At 35.0% G+C, this 12,220-nt stretch overlaps 3 long non-coding RNA genes across 3 annotated transcripts; all 3 read left to right on the top strand.

Moving 5' to 3' along the window:
* The first annotated feature begins 392 nt into the window (after positions 1 to 392).
* On the top strand, positions 393 to 3,875 carry LOC122141397. Its single transcript, XR_006157779.1, has 3 exons — positions 393 to 452; positions 3,036 to 3,212; positions 3,767 to 3,875. It is a non-coding gene; the product is annotated as an uncharacterized LOC122141397 (long non-coding RNA).
* Positions 3,876 to 4,327: 452 nt separating this feature from the next.
* Positions 4,328 to 6,672, top strand: LOC122141390. Its single transcript, XR_006157772.1, has 3 exons — positions 4,328 to 4,399; positions 5,645 to 5,806; positions 5,884 to 6,672. It is a non-coding gene; the product is annotated as an uncharacterized LOC122141390 (long non-coding RNA).
* A 1,937-nt stretch (positions 6,673 to 8,609) lies between these two features.
* Positions 8,610 to 11,130, top strand: LOC122141387. Its single transcript, XR_006157765.1, has 3 exons — positions 8,610 to 8,681; positions 10,164 to 10,325; positions 10,759 to 11,130. It is a non-coding gene; the product is annotated as an uncharacterized LOC122141387 (long non-coding RNA).
* The last annotated feature ends 1,090 nt before the right edge of the window (positions 11,131 to 12,220 follow it).

The raw sequence follows: 12,220 nt of genomic DNA, 5'->3' as shown, positions 1-12,220 counted from the left end.
CTACTTATCTCTTTGCTAACTTTCCTCATCTCCTGCTTAAAAGCCAGAAAGATCTTGAGATTTTTGAGAATTGTGAGCTTTTGCCCCTGAATTTCTTTTAAATCATTTATTTTTGATTGTCTTTCTTTGAAATATTTCTGAAAAACGATTTGTATATTTAAATGTTTAACTGTTAAAACTTGATCTAGAGTTTTTCGTTACAAACAATGTTTGATAATCTTTAAATGTTTTGTGATGCAATGCACATTGAATTGAATCCAGCTTCATCTTCTCTTCTGCAGGTTTTTGGGTCCTGCTGCAGATGAAGGCTGTCAGTATGTGACTGGAATTGCGGGTAAAAACCCGTTACTCCTGAGAGAGCTGGATCTGAGTGGATATGAACTAGGAGACACACGAGTGAATCAGATCGCTGCTCTACTGCAGGATAAACACTGTACACTCAACACACTGAAGTGAGTATCTTACATCATTTCACATGTTACATGACTAGTAATGTTACAGTCGTCTATTTTAATTCTCATTTGAGTCCGACCCCACGTTATAAAGCTCGGAAGGACATTTTTTAATATAACTCTGATTGTCTGAAAGAAGAAATTCATATACATCTAGGATGGCTTGAGGGTGAGTAAATCATGGGGTGATTTTAATTTTTGGGTGAACTATCCCTTTAAGTGCACAGGGGTTGGAGAAAATAATGTGAACACATCAGAAATAGCCAGTATGTTATTAATGTTTTTACCATTGTTTGCTTTTAATACAGCTTCCAACATTCTTAGAATATAGAATAATAGACTTCAGTTAAATTTAGTCTGTAACTTCTGCTGTGACTGCTGAATGTGACCATGTTTACTGACTACAAACTGAGGATTGAAGAATAATTTAAAAACACTGACCACCAATCAGTAACACCTCCCTCACAGATGAACTGAAGCCCTTTAATGCTTGCTTTGATCGTATAAACACAGAAGCACATCAAAGCTGAGCCCCACACGACGACCTGCCTCTCTCTTTTTTAACCAGTGAGGTGTGCTTCTACCTGAGCAGGTGAATGCACAGAAAGTGTCTGACCCTGATGGTCTTCCTGACCGAGTGCTCAGGGTCTGCACAGAACAGCTGGCTGATGTCTTCAGACACATTTTCAAACTCTGCTTCAAAACAGTCAGGTCTTCCTCTGGGGCAATGGCCAGGGTTTTTTGGCCCGATGATAACCTTGGGCCAAAACATGGCCAACTGGGTCTAGAGGAGTTTAGGTTAGAGGAGGTTATGAATGAAGGTGGAGTTTCTCTGCATCTGGAGAGCATCAGTGCCGCGGATCATTTCATAAAGTTAAAGACATTAATAATAATAGCTCAGAACTCACTTTCAGACAGCAGCGAGTGTTTGAAATAACTTCTGTTTGAGATCTGATGTGGATTATGATCACCTTACAAGGCAGAAACATTTATAAGCAATAAAGACTATGCACACTAGCCATTAATATTACCATATTAAACATGTTAAGACCGTTTGAAGAAATCAGACGTCAGCTTCTCATTCAGGCGATCACAGTAGTGTATTATTTAGTAACATATGTTATCAGTCCTAAAGGCCAATTTATACTTCTGCGTCGAGTGTACGCTGTAGTGTACGTCGTAGACTACGCACGTAGGCGACGCCGTCGTGAGCATTTATACTTCTGCGTATGTCTGTTTTGCTCTGCAGTTACACCGCCGAAACGCTAGTTGACGCGAGCGGGTTCCACTGTGTTTATAGTCCACGAATTCGCTGACGTCTGGCAGTCTTTGTAATCTCCCGAAGAGGAGTCATACAGATGGCTGTATTTCCTCACTTCTTCAATTAATCGCTCGGTCACTTGGTCCATTTCCATGTTGGCTCTTCACTGAATTTCGGAATTTAAAAATGGCGGGCGGTCCAGAGTGCAGAAGATCGTTCCGGAAATGCGTAGGAGGAAACGTGATACTACCAAGCCGACCAATCACAGATCTTGCAGTCCGCGTCGTCGCGACACGTAGTTACATTTTTGAGGAGGTGCGTGTCAGGGTACGGCGAAGGGTACAACGTATGGTACACGTCAATGCGTATGCTACGCCGTACCTACTACGCGCACCCGACGCAGAAGTATAAATTGGCCTTTAAGTCTTGTCTTGTCTATGCTCTGCGTGTGTCAAAAATAAATAAATAAATAGCCTAATAATGGTGTTTGTTCGAGAGCTCCCTCTGATGGAAAAATAAAGAAATGATCACGCTTTATTTCTGTGTGACTAACTTTCAGTCCTGATGAATTAATTTATTATGATCAATGTATGACTTATTATTGTAAAACATTGATGTTTTTGGATTTAAATCTTTAACAAAGCATGCAAACAAACGGCTGCTTTTATCATGTATGTTTTGTGTTCGTGCTGGTTTCAGTGACTTATCTATTATTAGTTTTCTGATAACTTCTTTGTTGGTGAAATGATGGAGTTGCGTGACATTGTGTCAAACACAGCTGAACAGAACCGCTCCAGACTGGGCTTTATTCTGTGCAGGCATTGCTTCTTCAGTCTTACTGTTTTAGAGAAATATTACCCACAGACAAACCTACAGTTTTATTTAGATGTGCAAAGTTGAATCTGTGTAGCAAAGCTGATCAAGTCACTGGACAGAGCAGAGCGAATGCATTTACGTTGTAGTGATGTGCAGACCAGAATCAATTTAAACACAAATATACAGCAGTCAGAACTTTTATTTTAGACAATATGCTCAGTTTTAGACAAAAGATGAAATAAGAATTATATGACAGAAATAAAAAGATATGAAAGATTTTAACACCTTTCACACAAGGTTGTTAGGAGGACAAATTGTGCATAAATCATGAGAAGTGTAAATTATTTGATTAAATGAACAACTTATTTGTTTTTCTGTTTTGAAGACCAAATTGTGGAAAATTATCCAAAGGTGTTCAGACACTCTTCCTTTGTTTTTTGTTTTATCAAGACATTGTGACTTTATTAAATAGTTTTCTTCTATCTTCTCTATTTCTCTCAATGTAGGTTAAGACACTGTGATTTGACAGATGAAGGTTGTTCTGCTGTGACTTCAGCTCTGAAATCAAACCCATCACACCTGAGAGAACTGAACCTGAGCTGGAATAAACTACTAGGAGACTCTGGAGTGAAAAACCTCAGTGATCTACTGATGAACACACAATTCAAGCTTGAGAAACTAGAGTTAGTATCATTATACTCATATATCGTTATATCATTATACACACACACACAGCGTGAACACACACACACCGTTAACACACACACACACACACAGCGTGAACACACCTGCGGCACCCGGGGAACAGTTGGGGTTCAGTTCTTGCTCAAGGGTCTCATCTCAGTCGTGGTATTGAAGGTAGAAGAGAGCGCTGGATATTCACTCTCTCCACCTACAATCCCTGCTGGACCTGAGACTCGAACCCATGACCTTCAGGTTACAAGCCTGACTCTCTCACCATTAGGCCATGACTGACCCAATAAAACAAAAACAGAAGAAAAAAGATTAACAAAGTAGATTAAGATATAGGATCAACTATAGAACTACTTAAAATCATATTAAAAAGTCACCATGAAATAAAAGTTGACAGTTATTATTTTATGGAATATTGCAGTGCTGAAATGATTTATCTGTCCACATAATGTATTTCTAATTGATGTGTCCTCCTGATCTTTCATCTGAATAACTTTCCTTCTCCTCACAACATCATCTCTTCTCTCCTCTGATGATGGAGCAGGAAAATCTGTCAATCACCGGAGATCACAGCAATAACAAATCACAGCAATCCAGTTCATTAATGGACCAAATTAAATCCTGACATACTTTCTTTTTTTTTACATTCCCTTCAGACATACTGTACAGTAAAGAATGACAATTGCAAAAAAAATGTGTTTATTGATGATAAAATACTCTTAAAATGTCTTTAGGTAAATTGTAATTCAGAAACAAAATTTTCTTGATTTCTCAGATTTAAACACAGTTTTCACGTTTAATGTTATTTTAAGTAGTTCTGTAGTTGATCCTATATCTTAATCTACTTTGTTAATCTTTTTTTCTTTTGTTTTTGTTTATGGTAATATAATAGGATTTTTGGCAATGTTTTAATTATTGCACTGTATGGTGTTAACACATGATAAATTACTCACACATGAACATAACGTGTCTGATTCATTGTGTTTTCTCTTTCTGTCTTCAGTCTGCGTGGATGCAGAATTACAGAGAAACAGTGTCTCATCCTGACTTCAGCTCTGAAATCAAACCCATCACACCTGAGAGAACTGAACCTGAGCGGGAATCAAATAAAAAACACAGGAGTGAATCACTTATGTGACGTACTGAAGGATTCACGCTGTAAACTGGAGAGATTGAGGTTAGTAACATTCACATACAAGAATCAAAATGATGAAAATCACTTTGTTTAACTCTTATGTGCTGTTCAAGGTCTTTTGAGACCCCAAATGACATTTGCTGAAATAAAAGCAAATGTTCCCTTTATCCAAATGTCATGAGACTTTGTACGGTTGTCAACACTTGGTAGCTCTACAAATAGAAAATTAAATTGGATTGATATCTGGTTTTATGTTAGTGTGAAAAAAGTCACTCTCTGGAGACCCACATTGAAATGAATGAGGAAATGATAAAATCAATACTTTTTCTTCTTAATTTATCAAATAAAATCAGTAAATCCACCACAATAAAGAACACAAAATAAACGAAAATTAAGTGGCAACCCTTCCACATGTTCACAATGCAGAATGATTACACACACATACACAACTCCCCGCCACCAAAAAAACAAACACCCATAGACATCAATGGGAGACTAGAATGGGGGAATTTTACATAAAAAGCTCTTTTTGTATAAAAACCTATTTAAAAATGTATTTTTTATTTTTATAAATTTTAAAAATATCATAAATCCTTAAAGTACAAAAATGTGGAGTAAAAACATTAATAAACTGAGTAAAATTACATTTGTTAAAAAAATATATATGTGACCCTGGAGCACAAAACCAGTCTTAAGTGTCAGTTTTTCAAAATTTAGATTTATACATCACCTGAAAGCTGATGTATGTTATGATAGTACAATATTTGTCTGAGATACAACTATTTGAAAATCTGGAATCTGAGGGAGCAAAAAAATCTAAATATTGAGAAAATAATCTTTAAAGTTGTTCAAATGAAGTTCTTAGCAATGCATATTACTAATCAAAAATTAAGTTTTGATATATTTACAGTAGGAAATTTACTAATTATCTTCATTGAACATGATCTTTACTTAATATCCTAATGATTTTTTGGCATAAAAGGACCCATACAATGTTTTTTTGGCTATTGCTAAAAATATACCCCAGAGACTTAAGACTGGTTTAGTGCTCCAGAGTCACATATACATATATATATTGTTTCAAAATGTCCTTTTGTTCTCTGTGTTCTCTGGAGACCCCAAACAGCACGAGTGTCCTCCCCAAACGAACAGCACATAAGAGTTAAACAAAACACTTTATACTCAATATCTCATGATGAATGTGTTCACATTATATTTGTGAAAGATTCTTCACCTTAATGATTTGTTTGTAAGATGATCTCTCTTCCTCTGTTTGTCTCTTTCTAGACTTTATTACTGTGGCATTACAGATGTTTCTTCTTTAACTCAGTCTTTGACAAACACAAAAGCTCTGCAGTTTCTAAAAGAGATTAATCTGAGTTATAATAAGATTGGAGACTCAAAGCAGAAGCTCATTGATGTGCTACGAGACTCAAACTGTGAACTGAGGTGAGTAAACTTCACTTTGTGATATTAAAGAGATTCATTTACCTCTGATATGTGAACAAATATATACTTTCAAATAGGGGTGCACCGAAATTTCGGTCGCCGAAAATTTCGGCCGAAAATGGCATTATCGGTTTCGGGCCGAAATAAAAAGTCCAGCCGAAAATGTCAACCACGCCCCTCCCATCCGTGCGCTAGCGCTTGGGTTTCACTTACTGTTATCACTCGTCACCCACCCCTCCCCTCCGTGCTCAAGCAGGTTTCACTCACATTATTTCGACGAAGAGAAAAAGCGTAAAATGACACAAAAAGAGCTGACGGAGATTGAAACATCTGGTGAAGGAAGAGACTCGACGGGGAGCGCACCGCAAACGGTGCCCGAGAAACGGTCACGTACAAGTGAGGAGGCGTACACTCCCTCACTTTCTGAGATGTTTGACGAAATTTTACAGGAAAGCACCCCAATTCGTAGCGGTGTTGAAACAAGCGCAGCCGCACAACAAATAGAGATGTATCTAGCTGAACAACCCATTGCCAGAAGCGACAATCCTCTGGACTACTGGCGCGCAAACAAAGTGCAAGTAAATGCAAGTAAATAATTGTTTACATGCAGCAACAGAATAGAGGCCCACTGCCATTCTGTGATTTTTGTGTGCAGTTATTCAGATAATTGTGGATTGTTTTTTTTCCCCCACAAATGTTAAACTATTTTATTCAGTGGAAGAAAACTTGAAGAATAATAATATTTATTTATTGTTAAAAAATATTTTAGGTTTTGTTATGTAAATGTAAGTGTTAATAAAGGTTTGATGATTATTCTATTGGTTTGTGATTTTTCATTTCAGATCCATTAAAAATTAAGCAATACGTTTTTAAAAGAAGCCATTTTCGGCTTCATTCACCCTAAATCTTCCAATTCAACCCAAAATTTTCAGTTTCGGCCCAGAATTTTCATTTCGGTGCATCACTACTTTCAAATATTTGTGAAAAGAGTTTATCAAATGATCATCAAGCTTTATTTCAAAGGGTTTGTGTCTGAATGAAATGTAAAGTTGATAAAAATGTTGAACACAAAGGAGGAAAGAGAAGAAAAGCACACTGTCACAGCTTTATACAGCAACAGCTGCTTTATTAATGACATCAGTAATAGTGAATCATTACAGTTTGAAATAGATTTGTTCAGATTGTAGGAAAACGCTGGTAAAATCAGAACAGATTCAGCCTCAGCTCACAGTCGTCCAGCATCACATGATCAATGTCTCTGTCTCTTGTGTGTTTTTACTTTGACAAGCAACACGTTCACATTACTTTACACTTACTTTCTGTAAGAGATAATGTACCTCCAGCCGCTTGTTATCACAGAATAAACCCGACAGGGTGATCAGGACTTGTGTCCTCCTGAAGAGACTTATTCTGTGATAACATCCGGCTGCATGTGCATTATCACACTTATTATATGCTTTCTTGACACAGAAGTGAAGAATTAGACACAATTTAGATTCAGATAAACACTTCTCGTCAGTTAGCAACGACTTTAACAACAAGACACACTTTGAACAATGTCTCCTCAAGTCTACTATTAACAGGAATCTCCTGCGGTTTGGTTTGAGGGTAAATACAGTCAGTAACTGAGGCACAAGCTAATAGCAGTTGTGTTTGAATGAAACGAGTGAGAGCGCGGTGCTGTGATACGAGAGAAGTCAAAGAAACGCCCGACTCAAATACCGTATGACTGTGTGTTATTCTGCGCTGCTAATGACAACACACTTAATGAATAACACACACCTCAGAATGACACGACTGACCAATCAGAATCCAGTATTCCAGCTAGCTGTGCAATAATTTCACTTATTTACTGAGACCAACACAAACATGTTTAAACTAGAAGACAAACAGCTTTAACTAGTGCAACATTTTTGAAGGTAGAAGAGAGCGCTGGATATTCACTCTCTCCACCTACAATCCCTGGCTGGACCTGAGACTCGAACCCACCACCTTCAGGTTACAAGCCTGACTCTCTCACCATTAGTCCACGACTGACCCAATATAACAAAAACAGAAGAAAAAAAGATTAACAAAGTAGATTAAGATATAGGATCAACTACAGAACTACTTAAAATCATATTAAAAAGTCACCATGAAATTAAAGTTGTTTTTTTTATGAATATTGCAGTGCTGAAATTATTTATCTGTGCACATAATGTATTTCTAATTGATGTGCGCTCCTGATCTTTCATCTGAATAACTTTCCTTCTCCTCACAACATCATCTCTTCTCTCCTCTGATGATGGAGCAGGAAAATCTGTCAATCACCGGAGATCACAGCAATAACAAATCACAGCAATCCAGTTTCATTAATGGACCAAATTAAATCCTGACATACTTTCTTTTTTCACATTCCTCAGACTTACAGTGCAGTAAAGAATGACAATTGCAAAAAAAAAATGATGATGATGAATAAAATACTCTTAAAATGTCTTTAGGTATATTGTAATCAGATCCTATATCTTAATCTTATTGATCCTATTGATCCTATGATCTTAATCTACTTTGTTCATCTTTTTTCTTGTTTTTGTTTATGGTCATATAATAAGGTTTTTGGCAGTGTTTTTATTATTGCACTGTATGGTGTTAACACATGATGAATTACTCACACATGAACATAACGTGTCTGATTCATTGTGTTTTCTCTTTCTGTCTTCAGTCTGTATAGATGCAGTATTACAGAGAAACAGTGTCTCATCCTGACTTCAGCTCTGAAATCAAACCCATCACACCTGAGAGAACTGAACCTGAGCTGGAATCAAATAAAAAACACAGGAGTGAATCACTTATGTGACGTACTGAAGGATTCACGCTGTAAACTGGAGAGATTGAGGTCAGTAACATTCACAGAAAAGAATCAAAATGATGAAAATCACTTTGTTTAACTCTTATGTGCTGTTCAAGGTCTTTTGAGACCACAAATGATGTTTTCTGAAATAAAAATAAAAATGTTCCATTTATCTAAATGTCATGAGACTTTGTACGGTTGTCAACACTTGGTAGAAAATTAAATTGGATTGATATCTGGTTATGTGTTAGTGTGAAAAAAGTCACTCTCTGGAGACCCACATTGAAATGAATGACGAAATGATAAAATCAATACTTCTTCTTTTTAATTTATCAAATAAAATCAATAAATTCACCACAACTCAAAAAAACAAAACCCAAAAAACACAAGAAGGTGGAAAAAAACAAGCAACCCTACCACAATTAAACAAAACAAAAAAAACACACATAAACCCAAAAAAAACAACCATAGACATTAATGGGAGACTATAAAATGTTGATTTTGTTGTTAGATGATTTGTCAAAAATGTCAGTCACGTACCCCAACCCCCCAAAAAAACAAAAACAAAACAAAAACAAACAGAATTAGTCAAAAATGTCTGAAGATGTGACACCCAGCACTTTTAATTTATTTTTATAAATATAAAAAAAATCACAAATCCTTAACAAAATGATAAAATCAGTACTTTAATTTATCAAATAAAATCAATAAATCCACCCAATTGCCGAATGATTACCCCAACGCGCCCCCCCACCCCCCCCTCCTCAAAAAAAAATAACACAGACATTAATGGGAGACTATAAAAATGTTGATTTTGTTTTTAGATAATTTGTCAGAAATGTCAGTCACAATGCAGACAACACACACAGTCTGAAGAGGAGACACCAGCACATCCATGATGGAGGAAAAATACACACGCCATGTTATCCCCATTAATCACAATTAGTAATGAGGGTCTTTTATAAAGTAAATTTTACATGAAAAACTTTTTTTATATAAAAACCTATTTAAAAATATATTTAATTTATTTTTATAAATTTTAAAGATATCATAAATCGTTAAAAATACTACATAAATGTGGAGTAAAAACATTAATAAACTAAGTAAAATTACATTTGTTAATATATATATGTGTGTGTGTGTATATATATGTATATATGTGTGTGTGTATATATATATTATTTTTTTATTTTTTTACACAATGTCCTTTTGGTCCCTATAAATGTAAAAAAAAAATAATAAATCCTTAAACTACATGTAGAATTTTAGGTAAAATTACATTAAAAAATTATTATTATTATTATTATTATTATTTTTTTTTTTTTTTTGTAACAAATGTCTTTTGGTCCCTGTGGACCCCAAACAGCACGAGTGTCCTCCCCAAACGAACAGCACATAAGAGTTAAACAAAACACTTTATACTCAATATCTCATGATGAATGTGTTCACATTATATTTGTGAAAGATTCTTCATCTTAATGATTTGTTTGTAAGATGATCTCTCTTCCTCTGTTTGTCTCTTTCTAGTCTTCATGACTGTGGCATTACAGATGTTTCTTCTTTAACTCAGTCTTTGACAAACACAAAAGCTCTGCAGTTTCTAAAACAGCTTGATCTGAGTGGTAATAAGATTGGAGACTCAAAGCAGAAGCTCATTGATGTGCTACGAGACTCAAACTGTAAACTGAGGTGAGTAAACTTCACTTTGTGATATTAAAGAGATTCATTTACCTCTGATATGTGAACAAATACAGTATATACTTTCAAATATTTGTGAAAAGAGTTTATCAAATGATCATCAAGCTTTTTTTCAAAGGGTTTGTGTCAGAATGAAATGTAAAGTTGATAAAAATGTTGAACACAAAGGAGGAAAGAGAAGAAAAGCACACTGTCACAGCTTTATACAGCAACAGCTGCTTTATTAATGACATCAGTAATAGTGAATCATTACAGTTTGAAATAGATTTGTTCAGATTGTAGGAAAACAGGAATCTCCTGCGGTTTGGTTTAATCTGATTACATGATTTTAATGTAAATTAAAAAAAGTGATTGAAATATATTAACTAATTTGTACTTTGTTCCACTGAACTCTGATTAACTTCTGTTCTGTTTCACCTTACAGAGTAGATAGATAGACTTCAATCACCAGAAGCTGATAAATGCTGTATATCATAAAGTGAAGTGTTCTTGAGAGGAGCAGTAAACATCAGCTGAAGATCCACAGAAGAGCTTCACTACTGTGTCTATGAGGAGAAATAAATGTGAGATAAATGTGGTAAATGTGATCCCATACAGGTGAAGAGACTCAGACTTTACAATGAAATAATGCAGCATTTGTGTTAGAAACATGATATTGAATGATTAATGTTGCTTTAGTATTCAAGCAGATGATCATTGTGTTTAATGTAAAGCTGGAACAGAGGAGGAAGAAGCTCAGATGAGTCTGTCTGGCTCTTCAGTTTAATAATATTTGTATTAAACTCATTCATAATGATTCAGATGTTTAAAATGGTGATTGTCAAGTGCAGCACTTAAATGTATCAAAGGATATAACGCAGATCTACAATGTGTGAAATTTCCATGTTACTTAAAACATTTACATGATCTCTCTTACATTTTCTACACATTGTTATTCTATTTAATTCTATATTAAGTTAGCTCTGTGTCTGTCTGTTGCTAACAATCACAAATGCTCTCATTACAACAAACAAAGCAGAAACACAGTGTAAATAAAAGCTGGATTGTGCAGTTTTGACAGATGAATTGATTAAAATAGGAGTTTTCACACACAGTGAGTTTGTGCTGAACTGACTGACAGCTTCAGTGTTTAGAAATGCTGTGCCTTTTACTCACTGTTTGTGTCATTTTATTCACAATCTGAAGAAAAGTTTGTTTTTATGAGTCTTTGTACATGAATAGAAGAAAGATCATATTGTGCTTCTCTTCATTTTCATGCCATTCTCAACAGTGCAAACAGCACTTTTAAAATAAATTGGTTGAAATGAAACAGTTTATTAAAAACAGTAGTTCTGTGTGGAATATTTTCTCTAATCATTTATTTAGACAGCTTGGTGTTGTCCATTTTCTTTTTCTTAGATGCAATGTAGATGTTAACAAAATCCTCTTAAATGATCTGATGTTCGCAGGAAAACACATTTAACCTGCTGTTTGATTTTTAAACAACTTTTCTCCTCACTCCTTTTTTATTTGGAATAAATATCTCACAAACAATAAATAAATAAAACACTTTTTTAGACATTGGTTTGAGACGGTCAGCTGTTGAATAATGGTTTTTGAGAATTAATGAGTTATGTCTTAAATTTAAGTACCATATTTCAGCTGTAGAATATTGTATTATCACTCGGTCTCAAGATACTTTCTCTGCTCAGAAATCAGGGCTCTTGGTGAAAGAGTATTGAAGTCAGAGTATTGGAAAATAAATACCTTTCTATTACAAATTAGTGAGTTTAAATTGTTAAATCATATAGCCTACTAATTTTTTTTTATGCTTTAAATTGAGAGTTGTTTAAATACAAGCCGTAAATTCTCTATAAAATTCAGTAAAGATCTTTCCAAATTAAAAG

This window comes from Cyprinus carpio, chromosome B22, assembly GCF_018340385.1.
Source record: "Cyprinus carpio isolate SPL01 chromosome B22, ASM1834038v1, whole genome shotgun sequence".
Taxonomy (NCBI): domain Eukaryota; kingdom Metazoa; phylum Chordata; class Actinopteri; order Cypriniformes; family Cyprinidae; genus Cyprinus; species Cyprinus carpio.
This window is presented reverse-complemented; position numbering and strand designations above follow the sequence as displayed.